At 43.5% G+C, this 21,509-nt stretch overlaps 1 protein-coding gene across 1 annotated transcript in view; it reads left to right on the plus strand.

Moving 5' to 3' along the window:
• The first annotated feature begins 13,771 nt into the window (after positions 1 to 13,771).
• Positions 13,772 to 21,509, plus strand: part of LPIN2 (lipin 2) — an 83,145-nt gene continuing 75,407 nt past the window's right edge. Inside the window, exon 1 of the mRNA XM_032467342.1 lies at positions 13,772 to 13,877. The gene's annotated coding sequence lies outside the window, so the exon portion shown is untranslated. The remainder of the gene's footprint in view (positions 13,878 to 21,509) is intronic.

A 21,509-nucleotide genomic window follows, 5' to 3' on the forward strand; every position in this document is an offset into this window, starting at 1 on the left:
TGAGCACGTTCTTTATCAAAGGTAATTAAAGGATGAATCAATCAGTGAACAAGTTTCACGAGCAGCACCATTTGTTTATTCAAAACTATTTATGAGCATCTACTAAGAGTAAGGTACTTTTAAAAAAGAACTTTAGAGTTAAGAGCCATGAGGGGAAAAAAATAAAGGAATCATGAGGACATACAACAGAATGATGAATAATGGGTTTGAACTGGTTTAGATAAGATGATCCAGGCAGAGTGTTCAGCCAGGGCAGAGGCCCTGGGGCAGGTTGGCACTTACCATGTTTGAATAACAAAAAGTAGGTCAGTGTGCCTGGAACATGGTGACTGAGGAGACAGGTGGGAAGCAGGGATCAGATCATATGGGGCCATATGGAGTTGGGTAAGGAGTTTGGACTTAATTCTAAATCCAGTGGGCACCCACTGGAGGATTTTAAGCAAAGGAACAACATGAGTTAATTTTTTAAAAAAAAGATCACTCCAGGTGCTTAGTGGAGAATGGATTGAGGAGGGACAAAAACAAAAGACAGGAAAGGAGTTAAACTGTCCTCCCACCAATTCAAGAGAGAGACTTGATGACAGCTCTGACTGAAGTTAGATTTGAGATATAACTTGATAAAGTTTTATTGATACATTAGAAGGAAACAGAGAAAAATCAAGGATAACTTCCAGACTTTTGGCCAGTCCACTGAAAGTGTGGTGGTATGACTACTTGAGATGGGGAAAAATGGAAAGAAACAGGAAAATCAAGCATCCCATATTGGGCATGTTAATTTTGAGATACCTATTAGACCCATGAATGGATATGCCGGGTAAGAAGTCAGGAGAGACAGACATTACCAACAGCCGTGGGCTTCCACAAAAGAACCCCACCTCTGCAAAGAAGGCAGCAAGGACGAGAGAGCCCTGTGCATGCCAGTGTTTCTGGTCAGGAGAGGAGGAGGAGCCAGCAAAGGCGACCAGGAAGGAATGACTTGGGAGTTAGGAGGGGGACCAGGGAGGCAAAAGGAAAAAATGTTTATCCACCCCAGGTGGAATGGTCCACTGTATCAGATGAGCAGAAAGTTGGCATTGAGTTTGGCTTTAGTGACTGAAGCCTTGACATGGGTTTCAAAGAAAATGAAAGTTAAAAAGTGGGGTCACAGAGTACAGATAATTACATCAAGGACTCATTCTGCCTGGGGAGAATGAGATAATAGCTGAAGGGGGTAGTTCTCCAGGATGACAGGTAAGAAGACTGAAAGATGCAGATGAGGCTGACTGGGTAGAGAGGGAGAGGGTGAAGGTGCAGGCTGAAGCCCTCGGGTTCACGGGAAGGGAGGACACCCACACTGGCAGAGGTTTGCGTTTTCTTGGACAGAGACCCTTCCCCTCCACCTTGCTAGGACAGAAGGCAGAAAATACGAGCACGGATGTAGGTAGTTCATGGTCAGATGATGAGGACGTTCCCATCGAATTATTTCCATTTTCTTCGCGAATTCTGAGGCTAAGTCATCAGTTGAAAGTGAAGACGCAGGAAGAAGATGGAGGATTGGATTAGTGATTGAAGAGAGAAGAAGGCAGGATAAAAATATCTTAGCAGAAAGTGTGGTAGGGTTTCCAGGGAGTGATCAGGGTGCATTTGAGATACGTGTCACAAATTCAAGATGACACTCAGCAGCATGGTTGTGCAACTTTCTGCAGTTTTCAGTTGCACAAGTGCAGTGACGAGGGAGAATGGGAGATTTGCCCAGGGAGGCAGTGGGGAGAGAATGGAGACGGAGGCGAGGGCACCGGCAGGAAGCGGTTAGAGTTGGGCCCTGGAGTCCTAGGCTGGGCAAGAAGGGCGAGAGGAACATTTGAAAAATGATGTTCAATAAACAGGTGGTCCCAATGAGAAGAAACATTTGGAATTGAAGCATTTTAGTAAGTAGGCCAGAGGACAGCACATCATTCAGAGAGTGGAATGTTTAAATTCAGGATTTCAGAGACTGGTTTTATTTTCCCTCCGACCTCCACTTATGAATAGGCAAACTAGTTAACAATCTATGGACTGAAATTCCAAAATTAAGAAAGGTTTGTTGTCCTCACCTTGCCTAGAATTTATCTCCTTACTTGCTCACAGTTGGCTGAAATTAAGTAATTACAAAAGCATTCCTCCATCAAGTGACTTCCTATTAAAGCATGAACCCTACGGGAGAGATGCCGTATGCAAACCAGGCAGGGACACCTCATCTCCTCCTCTCTCTCTCTCTCAGCCGAGGGCCCTGTGCGGCCAGCCCACCAGCGCACCGCACCGCGCAAGACCAGCGCTGCTCCAAACTACACGCAACGGAGGCTCTTGCAAACTTCATCCTGAGGTGAGAATTAATCAGATCATTTCCAGAGAGCAGGCTTTTATGTGGTAAAGAGCAGACATACTGAGCACTTGAAACAGGTTTGGGCCTTCAGAATTTGCCTGGACCTGGGGTTGTTTCCCTAAAGTTGGAGCGTAAATGAAAGTTCTGTACAAAGCAATGAAAAGCAGAAATATGGATTGAAAATCTTTCCAATGCATATACCCTTAGACACAGCAATTCAACAGTTTGTCAAAAGGAAATGGAGATGATGTACTAAGAAGTTTGAGTAAGAATGTGTGTCACAATATTATTTACAATATCAAAACATGAAAAACAATATTACTACTGAAAAACTGGAGATTAGTTAAGAAAATATAGTAATCCACTGAGGGAGTGCTTTCAGCAATAATGATTGATGTATTGGCTAATTGGAAAAGAAAGTGCATTTTCTTTTTTTAAATCTAAAATCACACAAATAAATGCAGAGGAAAAAAGATAAAAGAGACATATATCAAACAATGGATTTTGGGTGATTCTTACTGAGTCATCAAAGAAAATATTCAACTTGATTTTATTTCCTGGCTGTGCAAAATATATTATTTATATATATCTCAACCAGCTTCAAAATTCTGTTATAAGATTTAATTAATTTTAACAAATAAAGCTTTTAATTCACACTGTTTATTCTGACAGCATCTGTCACAAAGAAGCAGGTGACTCAAACTGAATTACTTGATTGTAAAAAGGAATGATTCTTATAAGAAAATAATGATGTCCGTGATTAGACAAGAGGTACAGCATTCTTTTTCTAATGTTTTTTTGGGGGAGGGGGAGATAACTAAATTATCCTACTTTGGAAAATGTCATTAATGCTTTAGGCTGAGCTTGAAGATGTGAAGAGTTGTAAAGCTTGGCAAAAATAGTTCTGGTATCTTCTTGAGTCAGCGTGGGAAGACACAGCAGGCGATACTTGCAGCGACCGCCATCCGTCCTGCAGGACACAGGGGTCAGCAGGCTGCCCTGGGCTGGGCTGCCTTTTATCCCATTTCCTGTGCTTCTGCCTTAGGCACAAAACAGACCAAAAAGGGAAAGGAGGGGGAGAAAGCTGGGCAGAGAATCTGAAGGTGGAAAAGTAGGGAAAGATTTTAAACTAAAGTAAAATGGGAGAAAGAGAGGAGAGGACCCTGCCACTCATTGTATTCTCATTGAAATAAAGGATAGAGGGTGATTGTTTTAAATAAGACATTCATTTATTTACTCATCCTCTCAGCAGACACAGTTTAGGTCCCCACAATTGCCCTGGCCCTATGATATGACAACGAAGAAAAGCATCTTTTTATCTAGCGACACAATCAGACCAGTATTCCAGAATGTGCTTTCTGTTCATAAACTTCGTGACCTTGGCTCACAACCTTGCTCCATGAACCTGACTTCTGATTTTCCAACCCCTGACATCACTGTTCCCTCCTGGTTGCCTAGCCAAATCCTAACTGTTTGTCACTGTTGACCTGTTCCATGAAGTCATCTTTAACTCTTGCCTCCAGGCCGTGTAGTTATTTCTTTCTTGAACTCCTATTTCATTTACAATGAGGACTATATCTACATGTTAGAAGAAATTATTCTCTTTTTGTGTGTATTTTCTACTCAGTTTGTCGGGTGGGCCTTGTGGGTTCCTTATACAAATTAACATAGACATTCAATCCTGACTGACAAACACACCATTACGACAGACATTTAGCTTGTCCTTTGGTCACTGAGAACACAGAGCAGCTCAAGATCACTTGGTTATAGCAAGGATTCATAGAAGTATGTTGATTTATTATCATTTATTTGTTCATTCAGTAAATAGTTATTAAACATTCAATCGTTAGAAAGATTCATTCCCTCGCTTTCTGGTTGTTTTGCTTTTAATCAAAAGAGGGGAGTAAAATTCTGAATGGAATAGACAAAGATCAAGGAAGTAAGCTAGAGAGTACTTGGCTACAGCCACCCTAGGTAATGAACAGCACTTTCTGCACAAAAGCACATATGCTGAGTGTATATTTAGGCAAATTCCAAGAAGTACATTAAGCGTCTGGAGGGGAGGGGAGCCAGGGAGGACAAGGTCTCTTTTTCTTTTCAGATTTTGACACAGGAAAAAAAAAACCCAGAGGTACTGATATTTCAAAACTAAAGCTGATCATCAACGACACCAGACCGTGCTTAGCATCTCCAGGAACAGTGAACTGGGCCGAACGTGAAGAGCAGAACACAGACCCTACCTGGGAGGAGTGTACTGTCTCCCTGGAGAGAGGTAAGAATGTCACCTGTCAGTTTGCTGGCAGCGTCTGGAGGGTTGTGCTGGTGTCCATCACCCAGAGAAGACAGTCTTACCAGTAACCCAACTCAGATACACTCTGATCTAGAGGATACAGAAATGGGTCTTAATTCTCCCAACCATTCATTCTTTCACTCCTTTATTCATTACATTTAAAAATTTTTATTATGGAGCTTTTCAATCATACATAAATGTTGAGAAAATAATGGACCTTCAGGCTTGGTTAACAACTTCAACAATTATCAGTATTTTTAAATTATCAACAAACACTGACAAAGTAGGCTTTCAACTAAGAATACAGAAATGATTAAAATGCAATGGCCTCCTTGAGTATGTGGAGAAGAGGGAACCCTCATACACTGTTGGTGGGAATGGAAATTGGTGCAGCCATTTCGGAAAACAGTATGGAGGTTCCTCAAAAAAAAAACTAAAAAATAGAACTGCCAAGTGGGGAGAGTATAGCTCAAGTGGTAGAGTGCATGCTTAGCATGCATAAGGTCTTGGGTTCAATCCCTAGTACCTCCTCAAAAATAAATAAATAAACCTAATTACCACCCCCCCACCCCAAAAAATAGAACTGTCATGTGACCCAGCAACTCCACTTCTGGGTATATATCTGAAAAAAACAAAAACATGAATTTGAAAAGATACATGCACCCCAACATTCACAGCAGCATTATTTACAGTTGCCAACGTGTGGAAGCAACCTAAATGTCCAACAACAAATGAAAAGATAAAGATGCAGTATATATATCTAATATATAATATATATATACACACACATATACATAATGGAATACTACTCAGCCATAAAAAAAGAACAAAACTTTGCCATTTGTAGCAACATGGATGGACTTGGAGGACATTGTGCTAAGCGAAGTAAGTCAGACAGAGAAAGACAAATACTGTATGATATCACTTATATGTGGAATCTAAAAAATATAACAAACTAATGAATATAACAAAAAAGAAGCAGACTCACAGATACAGAGAACAAACTATGGTTACCAGTGGTGGGGAGGGGCAAAATAGGGGTAGGGGAGGGGGAGGAACAAACTGTTGGGTGTAAGGCAGGCTCAGGAATGTATTGTACAGCATGGGGAATGTAGCCAATATTTTATAATAACTGTAAATAGAAAGTAACCTTTAAAATTGTATACATTTTTTAAAACTTAAAAGCTAAAAAATGAAATTAAACATAAGTAAATAAGAAAAAAAAAATGCAATGTCCCCAAGGAGCTCATGGCATAGTGGGTATGTCCAAGGGAGTCGTTCATTAAAGGAAATGAACGAACACTCCGTGAAGCTGGTGGAAATGTAGCAGCAGATGTAACTGGGCTACACATGTAGGAATTCTCCACCATGTTCCAGCCATTGAGTTGGAGGAATTTGGACAAAAAGCTCCACCTGCGTCCTGTGGGTGCTCTCAGGCCTGCAGAGGTGCTCACAGTCTAGTGGGTGTGAACAGCTGCACCTCCTGGAAGGCCCGGACTATCGCATCATGGGACAGGGCAGTGCTCAGGCAATAGGGAATTAGCAGAAGTGCTCGACCAGGAAGACAACACACAGGTTTCGGAAGATAATCAGCCCCAGTATGAGGGATGGATTGCAAGGAGAAAATAATAGGAAAATGGTTATTAATTAAAAATGAGTTTCAAAACAACCTGCGTAAAGAGAAGAGAGCACGAGCACATTCTGGCGTCTCCGCTGTGCCACACGTGGGAGCGGGGAGTGACTCTCCTGGCTGCAGCGGGATCGGACTTCAGGCGTGTGCTGCTGGCCTCCTACGCCTGTCCTTCCAGCCACACCACACGCCTCCAAGTTCTGACGGGGCAGCTGTCAGCAGCATGCAGCTCAGGAACAGAACGCTGGGGTTCAGCACAGCTTGTCCCTGCCATGGAAATCCAAGGCTCGGAGTCAAGTGTGATCGGAGGATCTGAACTGAAAACAGACTGTGGGCCCCAGACGCCGCAGATGAACCAGTGAAGCCCTGCAGGGCTGGAACATTCCAGAAGGTAGAAACTGCCTTTGATGCCTCGTTGTACCTCCTGACTCCCAGCACAAGGTAGTTTCTCCAGATGTGTTTCGTTAATAAATGGATGAGCTGAGCGCAAGGTATAACGTCGCCAGACGCGCCTCCAGGGTAAACATAGATTCAGGGAAGCGGGGGTCCCTCAGGCCGAGGTGGTCCGGGCAGCTGAGAGAATCCTGTGCAGACTTCTTGGTTTAGTTCCCCCATGTGTTGTTGGCCCCTCTGTCCTTTCTTTCATGACTTTATTGGTTATTTAACTCCTCCTCTTTGCACACAGCATGGTGTCTTGCCCAGGGCAGACATTCGATGCGTGTTTACAGAATTGAGTGCAAACCAAGCTGTGGTGGGGACACCACTGCTGTCGTTTACCTGTCAGGAGCATAACACCCGCTGAAGATAGGAACTGTGCCTCTGTTCCAGTCGCCGTCTGCCCCTTGGCCTCAGCATGCAATCTGTCTTGCTCATTTTCCAGCTGCCCGAGCAGCCTTAGCACAGTTCATTTTAGCCTCCATTCCTTCTGCCCTTGGCTGGCCTTGACATAAGCACCCCCAAGAGCATTCCAGCCCTGGAGCAGGCCTGCCTCAACCCTGCCTGGTGTTTCCCACCCTGCCTTCTTGCAGGTGGAGCCTTTGCCCTCCCTGGACCCATCCCAGGATGCTCAGGATTGCCTTTCTAGCCCTTGGCTACCTTCCACCAGGATTAGGTCTCTGCTCAGATGGCCCTGAGTAAATACTTCTCCCCGTTCGGGCTGACCCTGGGCGTCTGGGGTGGCCCACCGCACAGTTCACGCCTGTCAGCCGGGAGGCACAACCCTCAGATCTCTTCAGCCTGTTATTCTGAAACCCGTGGTCTGCTTTTCCACAGTGGAGGTTCTTTTAAGAGGTAGTTTAGGGGCATGAGGATGTCTGGGTGAAGCTACCCAAACCAAGACACCCACGCAGGGGAACCCAAAACAGCTCTGGCTCCTATGTTCTATAGATATTTCAAAACTTTTCAGTAAATCTTCATCTCAGAAGGAAAAATAGTGTCATAACTTCCTTTCTTTCCTAAGTAGGAATCCCTGCTATTACAGTTGAGGAAAAATTAGCACAGAAAATACTCTATACTTACTGTATAGCACAGGGAACTAAATTCAATTTCTTGTAATAACATATAATGGAAAAGGATCTGAAATATATATATACACACACATATTCAGGTACACATTACTGTACATCTGAAACTAACATTATAAATCAACTACACTTTAATAAAAAAAATTAAAAAAAAATAAAACACTGTAGACTCATCAGCTGGGTGGAAAATCAGGACCCATTCCTCCTGAGTAGAACAGAAGGTGAACTTACATTGGATTCCACCTTATCTTATCAAGCACTGCTACGCAGATGGGGCTGTAAGCTGAATCTGTTCAAATGAATCTCACCACCTACAACCAGAAGTTCTTTCTCTGGTGCCGAAAGTTTGACCGATTAAAGGCCATTTGGCACAAAAATAAGTTCTTGGTGTGTGTACGTCTTGTTTCCCTGGTGACTCTGGTATCACTTGTTGTAGGTCAGCTGGTGGGCAGAGCAGGTGCAGAGGCAGAATCGTGGAGCTGGACCTAGGAGGCTCAAACCCACCGCCTTCTGACCGTGTGAAGGTCGAGGTCCCGTCTAAGCCACTGGGACACGGGGGTTAGGGCATTGCAGTGTCTCCCACAGGGAGATTTTGCGAGGATTAAATGAGTTAGATCATTCACAAAGTGCCCAGGAAAGCACCTGGAAATCACCATAGCGGGTGAGTGGTGGGGGCTTCCCTTCCCATCCCCTCCTTCACCTCCTGCCTTGCTTCCCCTCAGGAAAGCTCTTCAAAGGGCGAATAAGAATATATAACAGTGGGAAAGGCCTCTGCGCTCCTCCGTAGGACAGAAATCATGGGAAGTGTATGGAATCGGGAATTCATTTCTGTGAAATTTTCTCACGTGGGTTGCCTAAGTGCCTAAACATTTCCCGGACACTATTTTATTTTTGTATGAAGTACGTTTTTAAGTGCTTCCGAGTTGGGATGGCACTGTGGTGCCCATAGAGCAATGTGCCTGGCTGATAAGGCAGTGCAGGTCAGGCTCTTGTCCCTATTTTACAGATGCGCAAACTAACACACAGGGAGGTGAAGCGCTTCCCTCAAGGTCGTGTGACAACATGTGCAGGAAGTGGGGAACCCAGGGCTCTCAACGCCCTGCCCCAGTTTCTCTCTCCCCGCTGCTGCACTGAGTTACTGGTCTTCCAAAGCCCAGGGGCCCGCAGGTGGGAGCCCACCTCTGTTAGATGAGTCGGTGACTTGCTGCTGGACTATTAGGGGGACCACATCCATGACTGGACGGCGGGAGGAAACGCCAGCTTCCCCAAACCCTTAAGGATTTCGTCTGCTGTGCTCCCTTGGAAAAACTCAGCTCCCCAAGACCCTCCCCAAAGAGTCTAGCACTGTTTCTCCAGCACTAGCACTTGAGATGAGTGAAAGCTTTGCCTTGGAAAGAACAGAGGAGCAGCGGGAGGGGATGAAACAGAAGATAAGAATCAGGGCAAGAGTCTCGTTCTTGAGAAGGTTTCCGTGGTTTCGTGGAGACAGATAGCAGCAGTCTGTAAAGTATGCTCACAAGTCCTACTTCCTTTTCCGTTTTGGTTTGTTGTGACAACTGGAGTTAGGTTTTAGGCAAATAAATATATAGGATCCTATTTTTCACTCCGAGTATTAGAATAATTAAAGCAACAGGATGCCTCACAGGTTTCTCCATTCACTTCATACAAGAAAACTTCTTTCTGTGAAGCGAGTTTTACTCTGTTTTTCTGGGTTGTGATGTGTAGGCGGGCATTGTGATCCATTTCTGCAAAGGTAACAGCTTCCAGTATCAAGTCACTGTTCAGAGTTAGCTGGAACCAGTCAGTTAAGCCAGGGGACCATCTTTATTCTTCTTCAACACCATCCTCTTGTGACTTCCACCTGGAACCCACCCACCAGCTGCTGGTTCCCAGCCCCCGGGCAATCTTGTCTCCCACCACAGCCCCCTGCCCACAGGAACCAGCTCCCTCCCAAAGTCCCTGTCCTGGGCTCCAATCCCTCAGTGTCCTCAAGCTGAGTGATGGGACTCCTAGTGGGAAATTCGAATCCTTTTTGAAAAACACATTTTACTTAACAAAGGCCCGCAGTGCTAAGGCTAGGGTTCACAGTGTGAACGTGTTTTAGGGGAGCAGGGTCTTCAGGACTCCAGCCTTGCTGCCCCTGCAGAGCCAGCTGATTGCTGGTAAACATGCTGAGGACCCTGCCCAGATAGTCTGATGTAGAGATCACCTCACTTTGCCGGTTGTCAAGAGAGAGCGTCTTTCTGAATAACTCAGTCTGGAACCTCCAGGAAAAAGCAAAACCAAACTTGCTGCATGACATGAATGACTAAAATTCAATGAAGTAAAAACCGAGTAGCAAAGGTCTGAAGGGAAACCTGGCACAGGAATAAGAGTAAGAAAGAAAGAGATCCACGAGGACAGGTAACAGTAGGAGGCCGTGTGGAAACGTGCACAGAAACACCCTTCCCGGAAGGGAACTTGGGACAAGGAGCGTCAGGTGCAATTAGGAGCAAGACAGGAATAAAAAGAGATGCTTCTGAATGGCTGCTCTGTGGTGTGATGAACATGACCCGCCTTGATTAGACTCTTCAGCCTCTGATTTACACAACTCAGGGGTAGATGCCCGGTAGTGATCTTTTTAATGTTCACCTTTGAAAACCCCTATGCTTTTTTGTCTTGTCTTAAATTCAGATTTGGCGAGTTCTTTCATTTTTGTGGTATCAGTTTGTTTCTTTATAGTACTTTGAGCTGTTAAAAACAGACAAGACTATTTGTCTCCCAAGAAATTAAAAATTATCTTCATGGTTGAAAGGTGGAAGACATGAGCTAACTTAGCAATGCCCCTCTTGGGCCCAAAGAAGTTTAAAAAAGATTCTCTCTCTCTTTTGTTTTTTTCATGATTTCTTCTGTTCACACTGATACATACAGATATAAAGTTTCCGATTTCCAGACTGCTGATAATTGAGAAGACGTTGTTTTCCTGCTTTATAACAGTTTGGTGGAGCGGGGCAGAAAACAATGTAAGAGGAAAACTATATTTTTCGAAGACGTTATTGTAAGTCGACCTCCTGATAGTCCACTTCTTACACATGCTAACTGGGCTTGTCTAGTGTGGCTGCTGACAATCTGGGCTTTGGAGCCCACCAGCCTGGGACCACCTGCCCCTCGCTAGCTGACTTAGGCAAGTTACTTAATATTTGGGGCATCAGCTTTTCGTCTGTACCATGGAGGTGATAATAATGCCTACCTGTAAGAGTTGTTGTGAGGCTGGAGTTAACGTGTGGGTAAAGCACTATTATCCACTATTATCCAATAAATTATAGCCTTACTCAGAGAAGCCACAGAAGTTAGAATACGTAGCAGAAATTGTTTAGGTAAAAATGTGATTTAATATATATTTAAATGCTATTACTGTGATTGAAAAAAAAATCAATTTCTTCTGCAAGTTACTTGCCAAAGTCCAAACATGAAATGCTGAACAACACAGTTGAGACAGAGACCCTGCTTGGCGCTGGAACTAATGCGTATTTAGCCCTAACTACTAATAAAGGGCAAGTTTTAAGAAGCAGCATATTTGTCTTCCCTTTATAACTTCTGCTTAAAGTTTGGGCCCTGCAGTAGGCATTGGTCACCTGGTGGCCACCCAGTGTCCAAACCCCTTCCCTCTGTTCAGGGAAGATCCCTCTGTCTGAGTCTTGGTGGAGAAAACCAGGAAGAGACCATGCCTATTTCTCTCTGCCTTGCACCGTGTTTGGAACCTTCCCAGGTGTACAGTACGTGTTGGTTAAACTGAAAATGTAAACAGGAAGAAGTTTCGCAAGCCTGAATGGCAACACCGTGAATCAGGGGCTTAAGGCCCTGTTTCCAACCAGCTCCGCCGAGATTCACTGACTATCTCTGGGCAAGTCACACAACCTGCCCAGTTAGTTTTTAGTGTCTGCATCAGCACACAGGAGAGGCAAATGAACCCACTGACCTCACAGGAGAGATGGAAGGATTAATCAATGCATGAAAATTAACTGGGGATATCCATATAAATATTTCTATTATATACTAAATGATAAAATCTTTAGCTCCAAAATGTTCATCCCATTGTAAATGTTTTTAGAATGGTTTAGTTGAACTCCTAGACATTTCTATACTATATATCATTATAAACTTTATTCTTTATACAGTTAGGAAAGTAAAATAAATTTTCTATCATGTGTCCAAATTACAGTTTCTGGGCATTTAGGAAATCTTTCTTCCTCAATCTTCCCTTTTATTTAATTGGGAATTGATTTAATAATTACCACCTTTGAAAGTGTTAAGTAAATTGTATATTTCCTACTCAGTTATTCCATATTCTTTATTCTCCTTTAAGAGGCTTTGATAAATTCAGCCCCCATATTTTTTCTTAAATAGATGTATTGCTTACCCCCCAAAACATGGATTGAAAATTTCCCATGACTCCTGTAACTACTATTTCAATTCCCTCCAAATGTTTCAACCCAACTCTCCTAAAATATGAAATCCAAGGCTGAATACTCCAACTCTATCTTTTAACATACATTTGCACACAAACCCTACGATCAGAACACATACATCCATACACAGATACTTCTCTGCTTCGTGTGTTCCTTCCCATTTTCATCAACTGCTGAGCTTTTTGCAAAGAGCAAATCATAGCCACTAGATACAAACAGACCAAATCCACCCCCACTGCCCATGTGGCTCTCTAAAGCCAATGTGATTTATGATGCTAAGTTTAAAAGAAATATCACTGCTGTTCATTGATCTGCCCAACCGTTTAAAGGCTTTTCCCAATAAAATGAAACAGGAAAACATTTAATTAGAAGTGCACTAAATTGGGAAGATGTAAGAGTCTTAAGCAATCTTTACAAATTAATTACTGCATGTGTGGGAGAGATACAGACGTACTTCGCTTCATGTAACATTGTTGCCATGCTCCTGAAAACTTGAACGTGAAAGGAATTTTTTTTTAGTGAATCTTAATTCTTTTTAAAATCTGTCTTGGAATCTTTTTATAAAACAAAGCATCCTCTGACATCTGAGCCATAAGCCTCTGTTCTAATCCTATTTCATTATCAGCATAGAATTTAGCCTAGAACTAAAAATGCATGGAACTTTTAGAAGTTTTTTACTGAGTTAACAAATACTGAGCATTGTCTTTTTTCAGGCTTCTGTAACAGTGTATCATAGACTGGGTGGCTTAAACGATAGAAATGTATTTCTCACGATTCTGGAAGCTAGAAGTCCAAGATCAGCGTGCCAGCATGATCTGGTTCTGGTGAGAACCCTCTTCCATCTGCTTGTGGTGCCCTTACGTGGGAGAGAGAGAAAGACCCTCCACTCAGTCCGTTATAAGCACCTACTAAGTGCCAGGCACGGTGCTATCTGTGGGGGGCACAGGGATAAGCAAAATAGACCAGGTCCTGCTCAGGTGTACACCCTTGATTGTGTACAGCCCAGCCGGGGAGAGAAATGACAAGCAAAACCACAGACAAGTACGGGAGACAAGCAGGAGAGTGAGCGGGAGAGTCCGCGGGAAGCAAGGTCATCAGGGAAGGCTGCTCGGAGGGGGAGCCTTTGAGCTGAGGCTGGAAGACTGAGAGAATCAGTGCCTGAAACGCTGGGGAAGGGCCTTCAGGTGTGACTTGGGGCAAGATTCTCTGAGTGCAGGAGTGAAGTAAGGCCCTGGGATGGCTTTTTGTGGGACCTGGGTTTGTCTGGCAGCGGGAGGGGGGAAGGATGGAGGTAGGTGGAGGCCAAGGTCTAGGCTCAATGTTCTCTCCCTTTCTAGAAAGATGTGTGTGATGGCATTTTTGATGTATGGCAGCCGCGTGGACTGAATATTTGTCCCCTCAAAATTCATACGTTAAAGCTCTATCTTCCATGGTGATGGCAGTGGGAGGCGGGGCCTCTGGGAGGTGATTCCGTCACCAGGGTGGAGCTCTCGCGGTGGGATCAGTGCCCTTACAAACAAGACCTCAGAGCGCTCTTTCCACCAGGTGAGGATGAGACAAGCCCTCGCTTGCATCCCAGAGACGGGTCTTGGCGGGAACCCAGCTATGCCGGCGTCCTGATCTCCGACTTCCAGCCTCTAGAACCGTAAGAATTAAATTTCTGTTGTTTATAAGCTACATACTTCTATTTCTTTCTTTCTTTCTTGTTTTTAATTGAAGTACCGTCAGTTACAATATGTCTATATCTGGTGTACAGCCCAATGTTCCAGTCATGCATACACATACATATATTTGTTTCCGTATTCTTTCTCATTAAAGGTTATTACAAGATGTTGAACATAATTCCTTGTGCTATACAGCAGACACTTTTTTAAAAATCTATTTTTATATAAAGTGGCTAATATTTGTAAATCTCAAACTGCCAAGTTTATCCCTTCCCACACCCTTTCCCCGGTAACCATAAGATTGTTTACTATGGCTGCGAGTCTGTTTCTGTTTTGTAGATGAGTTCATAGTGTCCTTTTTTCCTTTTTTTTTTTTTTAAGATTCCACATATGAGTGATATACGATATTTTTCTTTCTCTTTCTGGCTTACTTCACTTAGAATGACGATCTCCAGGTACATCCATGTTGCTGCAAATGGCATTATTTTATTCTTTTTTATGTATAAACCACATACTTCTAAGTACAGTTTATGGTACTATTTTATGGCAGCCAGAGCAGACTAAGGCTGTGGAGTATCTTCAGAAATTCATAGGTTAATAAAAAAAAGATTATCACCTGTATTTCCTCTGTTATGAAGCTAAGCTCCTATAGAGTGGGGGTTGGGCAGGGAGGAGGTAACAGAGGCACCCTTTAAACTAAGAATAACAGCATCCATCTGCTGGGAGATTCAAAGGGATTTCCAGTATTATCTCATTTACCCTTATAACAAACAGGTGAAGGGGTGTACGCGTTAGATGTGTGACCAGCTGCAAGTAACAGAAAACCTGGAAGCCAGTGGCTTGAATAAATGGAGAGTGAGGGTATTTTTCTCATAGAACAAGCAGTTTTAAGGCATACAGTCCAGGGCTAGGAGAGCTCCTCAGTGATGCCATCAAAGCCCCTGGATCTGCTTACTGGTGATAAAGACGCATCGTGATTCCACATGAAGAGCAGCAGCCTCCTCAAAGCAGCATCAGGAAAAAGGGTATAGACACTAACCACTGTTGTTGTCGTTATTGCCAAAAACATTGATTATGAAAACATCTACCTTAACTGACAGGGCTGCAAATAACTAAAGGACACATTTTTGGTCCTTGAGGGAGTTATAAGATAAAAAGATAAGCAAAACGCAGGTTGCTGCAGTTGAATGACTGCAGCAATATAGGTGTTAGACGTTCCATGAGTGGAGAGATTAGCACTGTAAAATGTATTAACCAGAAAGGCCTTTGGAGACCGTGTCTTCCAAGTACTCATTTCATAGATGATGGGTCAGAGGTCAAGGGGGGTGAAGCAAATTGCCCAGCTGGTAGCTGAGCAGAAGCTAGGACCGAGGGGTGGCGAGTCTCCGTCTATTGCCCTTTCTCCATAGCACGCCGGCTACTGTTACAGGGAAACTGGGTTGGCCTCTTGGTGGGTGTCGAGCCAAAGAATGGGAGAAGGACTTATTCCTTGCAGCAAGTACAGAGAACACTGGGGATCTTTCCCAAAGCAGAATCCCCTCAGCAGCAAAATTGGGGAGGTTTTGAGCTAAGGGTACGTGCACGTTCATGAAGGGGCTTGAGCAGAGGAGAATTCAGCTTAGAATTGGGGCAAAGTGAAGTCACGAGGGCCAGAAAAGGTCAATCAGCATCGTCATCCCTTGGGTTCCAGCTGATCTGGTGGTTTGAGCACTCGAGGGGGGTTTAAATTCTGCAAAACTTTCCAGAAAGTGCTTCAGACTAGTCTTTACCATTGAAACAGAGCTAGGAGTCTTTACAACTGATTTATTACTTTGCTACTGTTACTTCTCTTGCCTGTTAACAGTCATTTGTTCTCCTGAGATCATTACTACTGACACCTGTTCAAGGGCAACACTCTGGCCAGGCTTAGATCACAAAATGGCTTAGGACTAAAATGACTTCTCTTCTGTCAAAAGCCATATGTGGTTGTTTTCTTCTGGGGCCCCCCTTTGCCATCTGCGTACACTTCCAAGGGTGAACCTGGTCAAGGAAAGCTCCCTGGAGTGGGTGGGGGCAGAGGACTTTAAACAGCCTAGTAGGGACAGCAAGACTTAACAATTAGAAGCAGTGACATGGGGTGTTTCAGGAAGGAAGACTGTCATAATAAAAGCTGCAGACCCAGAATGATCTCACCGTTTTCCAGCAGTGCTGAGGAGATGAGTTTGGCTGGTATGCAGAGGGCAGGAGAGGGGAACAAAGTTGGAGATTGGTGGAGGCAGACACGGTGGGCTCTGTGTTCTAGCTGGGGAGACCACTGGTGTCTTCCCACAGGACGTTAGCCTCATGTCCACAACCCACTCACTGAGTAGGTCCACCTTTGCTCCTACTTAAGGCCACATTTAGCATTTGTGCGTCAAATATTTATTATTTTTAAATTCTTTTTACAGTCACAATATGTCAGTTTCTGGTGTACAGCATCATGTTTCAGTCATACATATACATACATATATATGTTTTCATATTCTTTTTCATTATAGGTTACTACAAGATATTGAATATAGTTCCCTGTGCTATACAGAAGGAATTTGGTCTTTTATCTATTTTATATGTAGTAGTTAATATTAGCAATTCTTGAACTCCCAATTTATCCTTCCCCACCTCCTTCCCCCTCAACCCAGTAACCATAGGTTTGTTTTCCATGTGAGTCTGTTTCTGTTTTGTAGATAAGTTCATTAGTGTCTTCTTTTTCCTTTTTCTTTCTTTCTTTTTTTTTCTTTTTAGATTCCACATATGAGTGATATCATATGGTATTTTTCTTTCTCTTTCTGGCTTACTTCACTTAGAATGATCATCTCCAGATCCATCCATGTTGCTGCAAATGTCATTATTTTAAGCTTCTTTCTGCAATGTGTTAGACACAGTGTTAGATATTATTGAAACAAAGATAACAAACTAGCCATGTTTCAGGCAGTCAACTACCAAATGACCTGGAAAGAGAGACTGGGTTTACATCTAAGTAACCACAACTCGGGGGGCCTTTTGTGAGATACTAGTGGATTGCTTTGCCAGCCAAGAAAATGACAGGAAAAATGACATCCAGTTGATGAGACTGGAGAGGACGCTTGGAGAGGCAGCACAGGACCTGGAAGAATGAGTCGAACTAAGGGAGCAGGAGAGCATTTCAGAAAGATGGTCGGAAAGAGGGAGCAACCTGAGCAAAGCTGGGAGGACAGAAGAGGGCAGACGGGTGAGTCTAGTTAACAGATGGACCGGAGGATGGATGAAAGAAGGGGGAACAGTAAGAGGGAGTGGTGTGTGTCACCAAAACCATCCCTTGGGGTCTCACTGTTGTAGTGGAGAAGGGACCACGGGGTAACGTTGCTGCTGTGAATGTCTCCAGGTTGCTGGGTTTTCTCTTAGAACTAGCCCAGGCGTTCAAAGGCCCAGAGCACTGACACGTATTGAGACCTTAAAATGGGGGATAGTTGGTTCCGAGCAACCAAGCTGATTAAACTCCCAAACATCCTTATAAGAGGGATATGGAAGGATGTTTCAGCAAACATTAATGGGAGGTTTCCCTGAGCACAGCTCAAAGGTGACTTGATAAGACCCTGAAGCCAAGGGGCTGACTTTCCAGAACCCTTCTATCTCCGAAACAAAAACAACATAAAACTGCCTCTCTGAGGCTAAAATAGAAGAGGTAAAGGGATGTCAGCCTGGCAGGAAAACTCTCCAGGCCTGTTCACGCTCCTCTACACTGTGACCTAAATTTAGACTCGAATCTGAGACCAGGACAACAGATTATGGGTTTGTTTCCGTTGTAAATTCCACATTCCCAGTGTGAATTTCCTTCAGTATCGTATAGGATCCTTTCAAAGACCCCCATCCCAGGCTGTACCAGCTTCCAGGCTATAGACACAGAGAGCTGTGGCTTATGGCACAGGATCCTGAGAAAATTCCAGAAAGTTTCAGCTGATGTGAAATCTGCATAGGAAGGTTGTTATTTGATGTTGATACCATCAGCTCTGCGGAAGACTTCTCCAGGGCAAACCCACCTCCAGCCCCAAACCGCTCTTGTTTCTGTTGGAGGACCGTCGGTTATTAAAGCTGCTTTCTGAGTGTGTGCAGTGGCCTGGGCTTCTTTCTTATCATTTTCCTCCTTGCCCTGCCCCTGTTTGTGCCTTTCCTTTATCTTTTCCCTTCTGGCTAAAACAGAAAGTGTTTTGCATGGGAGGACGGAGTTGGGGTGGGATGTCCTGCCTGAGGTTGAGGCCGGTTGGGAACAGCAGATGTTCCAATAGTGAAACATTTGAGAGTCCTCGTTCCACGCCAACTGCACCTTGTCTTTCTTCCTGGATTCTCTGAGACCAGCACTGCATTCTTCCCCACCCAGAAGTTAATGCTCACAAACCGGGCCATCCCTGGGTTCAAAGTAGTCTCTTTCCTCATACAGGTTTGTGGAAGGTACATAGTAACTAACTGGCCCAGGGTGAGGCTCTACTGATGAACTAATTAATTAATGACATAGCACTTTAAACTTACTGAGCATTTATTTCATAAATTCTGGGGCTTATTACTTAGTCTGAGCACCAAAACTCAAGTTCTTACAAGAAAATAATCTACAAAGCCATACACCTTCTGCCTGATTTTTCTAACGTTGGAAGAAATCCATCTAACCTTAGTAAGCCATTTAGAGAAATACAAAGGAAAGAGGAAAAACGGAGAAATTAATTTCGTTAGGAGAGCTTTCAGGAGGGAGGAAATGGGGAGGGGAGAGAAGGTCAAGAGCGGATCCAGTATCGAGGATGGTCAGGTAGAGCCAGCACCCTAGAGTGAGGAGAGCAGAGGGTGGGTGTCCAAGCCTTTGGGGAAAGTATAAGGAAAGCAGACATACTCAGCAACTTGGGGTTGTCCAGACATTCCAATTAGTGGCTCTTCTGGGGAAAAAAAAAAAAAAAAAAGACAGTAACTGCTGAAACAAGCAATCTGGAGGCACAACAAAGTTAATGTTCACATGTGGAAAGTTTTCCAGGCTGGTCTCCGTGAACTGCTGTGACTTTTCCACCAGGCTTGGGGCAGAGCCCTTAGGAGAGTTGAAATCTTCCCCCTCCCTATCCCCCAGCTTCTAATATTACTGTTACTGTTAACATTTTTTGTAGGGTTATAGTGTAAAGTATATACTGATGAAAGCTTAGCATTACAAGGAAGCAGAAAAATCTGAGTGCTGACAATCAAATCCTTCTCACACGGAATTCATAGAACACGTTTTCTCTAAGCTGCCGGGCTGTGGAATGTGGAAGGTGGTGGGTACTCCAACAAAAGGATTTTCAGAGAGATGCTGTCTGCTACATGACCTTGAGTGACCTCAGAAAGCTCTGCCTACTGAGTAGGGCAACTATTCCAACTGCCTAATCACGGAATCTGTGCCCCCAACACCACAAACTGCCCCCCACCAGAAGGGTCCAGCAGAGACAGGACACCAGCTTTCCCAAGGGGATTTCTGCTCCAGCAGCAGTTGGGACACGTGGGCTTCCTTGGTCCCTGGTTTTATGACCCAGGCAGCACATGACCAGTGAAAATAAGAAAGTCATCTTTAGGTGGCTTTGTTCTCAGGACTGAGAATTGTAACTGATGCTGAAAAGAATGCAAACAAAATCAATGGAATGATTTGGAGATAGGAATATTGTGAGTGATTTCTTAGATGTGTTTCCTTGCTTCCTTCTGCACTTCTGGTCTGTTGACATAACTTTTCTCCCTCATCATCCAGAAGGGTTATTACCAAACACACCGCATGACACAGTGTTGAAAAGAAACCATTCCTCGCAGCTTGTTAGGAAGGTGGTCAGACACACTAAGTTTGTCTTACAAGTGCTGAAGGAAAACTTACAAAGCTTGTAGCCACACAATAACGTTTAAAAAATAGAGATGTATTCATTTATTAATTCATTTTCATTTGTCCTTCATTTCATTTTTCTTGTGAAAGAAAGATACACACAGACACCCATGTACCCAATGCCTGAGCCAGGACATGGTACCTCACCCTCTCAGATTGCACCTGTCCCTCCATCAAACTCAAGTCTATCCGGAAATCTCTGTTACTCGATTCATTGTTTTTCTCTATCGTTTATTGCCTATGCTTTTATCCTTAAACAATGTACCATTTAGAGTTGCCTGTTCATGAAATAGAACAAATAGAATCATACTTTAATCTTTTGTTGCTTCTTTGCTCAACAGTTTGTTTTTGAGATTCATCCGTGTCGATGTCGTGGTGTGGCATCGCGTTGTGTGAGTATACCACCACTTAACGACCCAGGCCACCTGCGGTCAGAACCTTTGGGCTCTTTCTCGCTCTTTGCAATTATAAGCGATGCTGCCATTGATTCTTGTGTGAGTCTCTGAGTGCACTTGTGCAAGGGTGTTTCGAGGTTGCATACCTGGGGTGGAACTGCTGGTTCTTCGTGTCTGTGCACATTCATTTAACTTTCTAGGTAATACCAACCTGTTTTGTAAAGTTGCTACGCATTTGAATTCCACCCTGCAGTGTGTCTGAGTTCAGGTTGGTCACTTCACATCCACACTTGGATTGAACAACTTTTTCAGTGTTAGCCACTCTGATGTGTGTGGTGGTCTGTCATCGTGATTTTAACTTACATTTCCCTGATGACCAGTGAAACTAGTATCTTTTCCTAAGTGTATGAACTATTTACACTTGTTCTTCTGTGAAATTCCTCTTCATTTTTTTTTTTTGCTTATTTTTCTAGCGATTCCTGAATTTTTACTTATTGATTTATATGAACCCTTTATATCTCTTGGATTCAAATATTTGGTTGATTGTCTGTGTTGTGAATATATTCTTGTTTAAGAAATACTTCCTTACCCAGAATTTGTTACCATATTCTCCTATATTGTCTCCTTAAAGTTTTACATCATATATCATTGAAGCTAAGTTGCCACTGATTGTAAGAAAAATCACAATTTCAGAGATGGTAAAATGTGAAAAAGAAAGGTGTCCTTGGTATGATTCTTACGTGCGTCTTTATTTCAGCTAACGCTGATTTGGTGATGTGTGTAGAGTGGGGTCCAAATTTTTATTGTTTGCTAAGTGGATAATTAAGTGTGTCCTCATTTACAGAGAAGTTCATCTTCACCCCCCGCTATCTGAACTACCATCTGGTCTGAACTACCGTACACTAAGTGTCTGTGTGCGCAGGGGTGTCTCTGGGCTTGCATTTTGTCCGATTGGTCTGTTTGTCCCTGTACCACAGCGCCCTTCCTGATTACTGCAGGCTTGGTACATGGGACAGCAGTTCCTCCCTCTCTGTTCTCCAAGAGTCTCTTGAAGAAGAAACCTCTGTTGGGATTTCGAATGGAAATGAATTGACTCTATAGATCCATTTGTGGAGAATTAATATTTTTATGAGATTGGGTCTTTTCTATCGATGAATATCATATTTCTCCAATTAGGTCTCCTTTGCAGCCTTGCCATGAAATTTTCTAATTCTCTTTGTAAAAGTCTTGCACATATTTTATTAGATTCATTTCCTAAATATCTCTTTGCTACTGTGGGGGAGGGAAAAGTTTTCCTCGACCCTGTTAGGATCCCTGGCTGGGTCTGAAGATTAAAGTCACAAATA

Source organism: Camelus ferus, chromosome 24, assembly GCF_009834535.1.
Source record: "Camelus ferus isolate YT-003-E chromosome 24, BCGSAC_Cfer_1.0, whole genome shotgun sequence".
In the NCBI taxonomy this organism is placed as follows: domain Eukaryota; kingdom Metazoa; phylum Chordata; class Mammalia; order Artiodactyla; family Camelidae; genus Camelus; species Camelus ferus.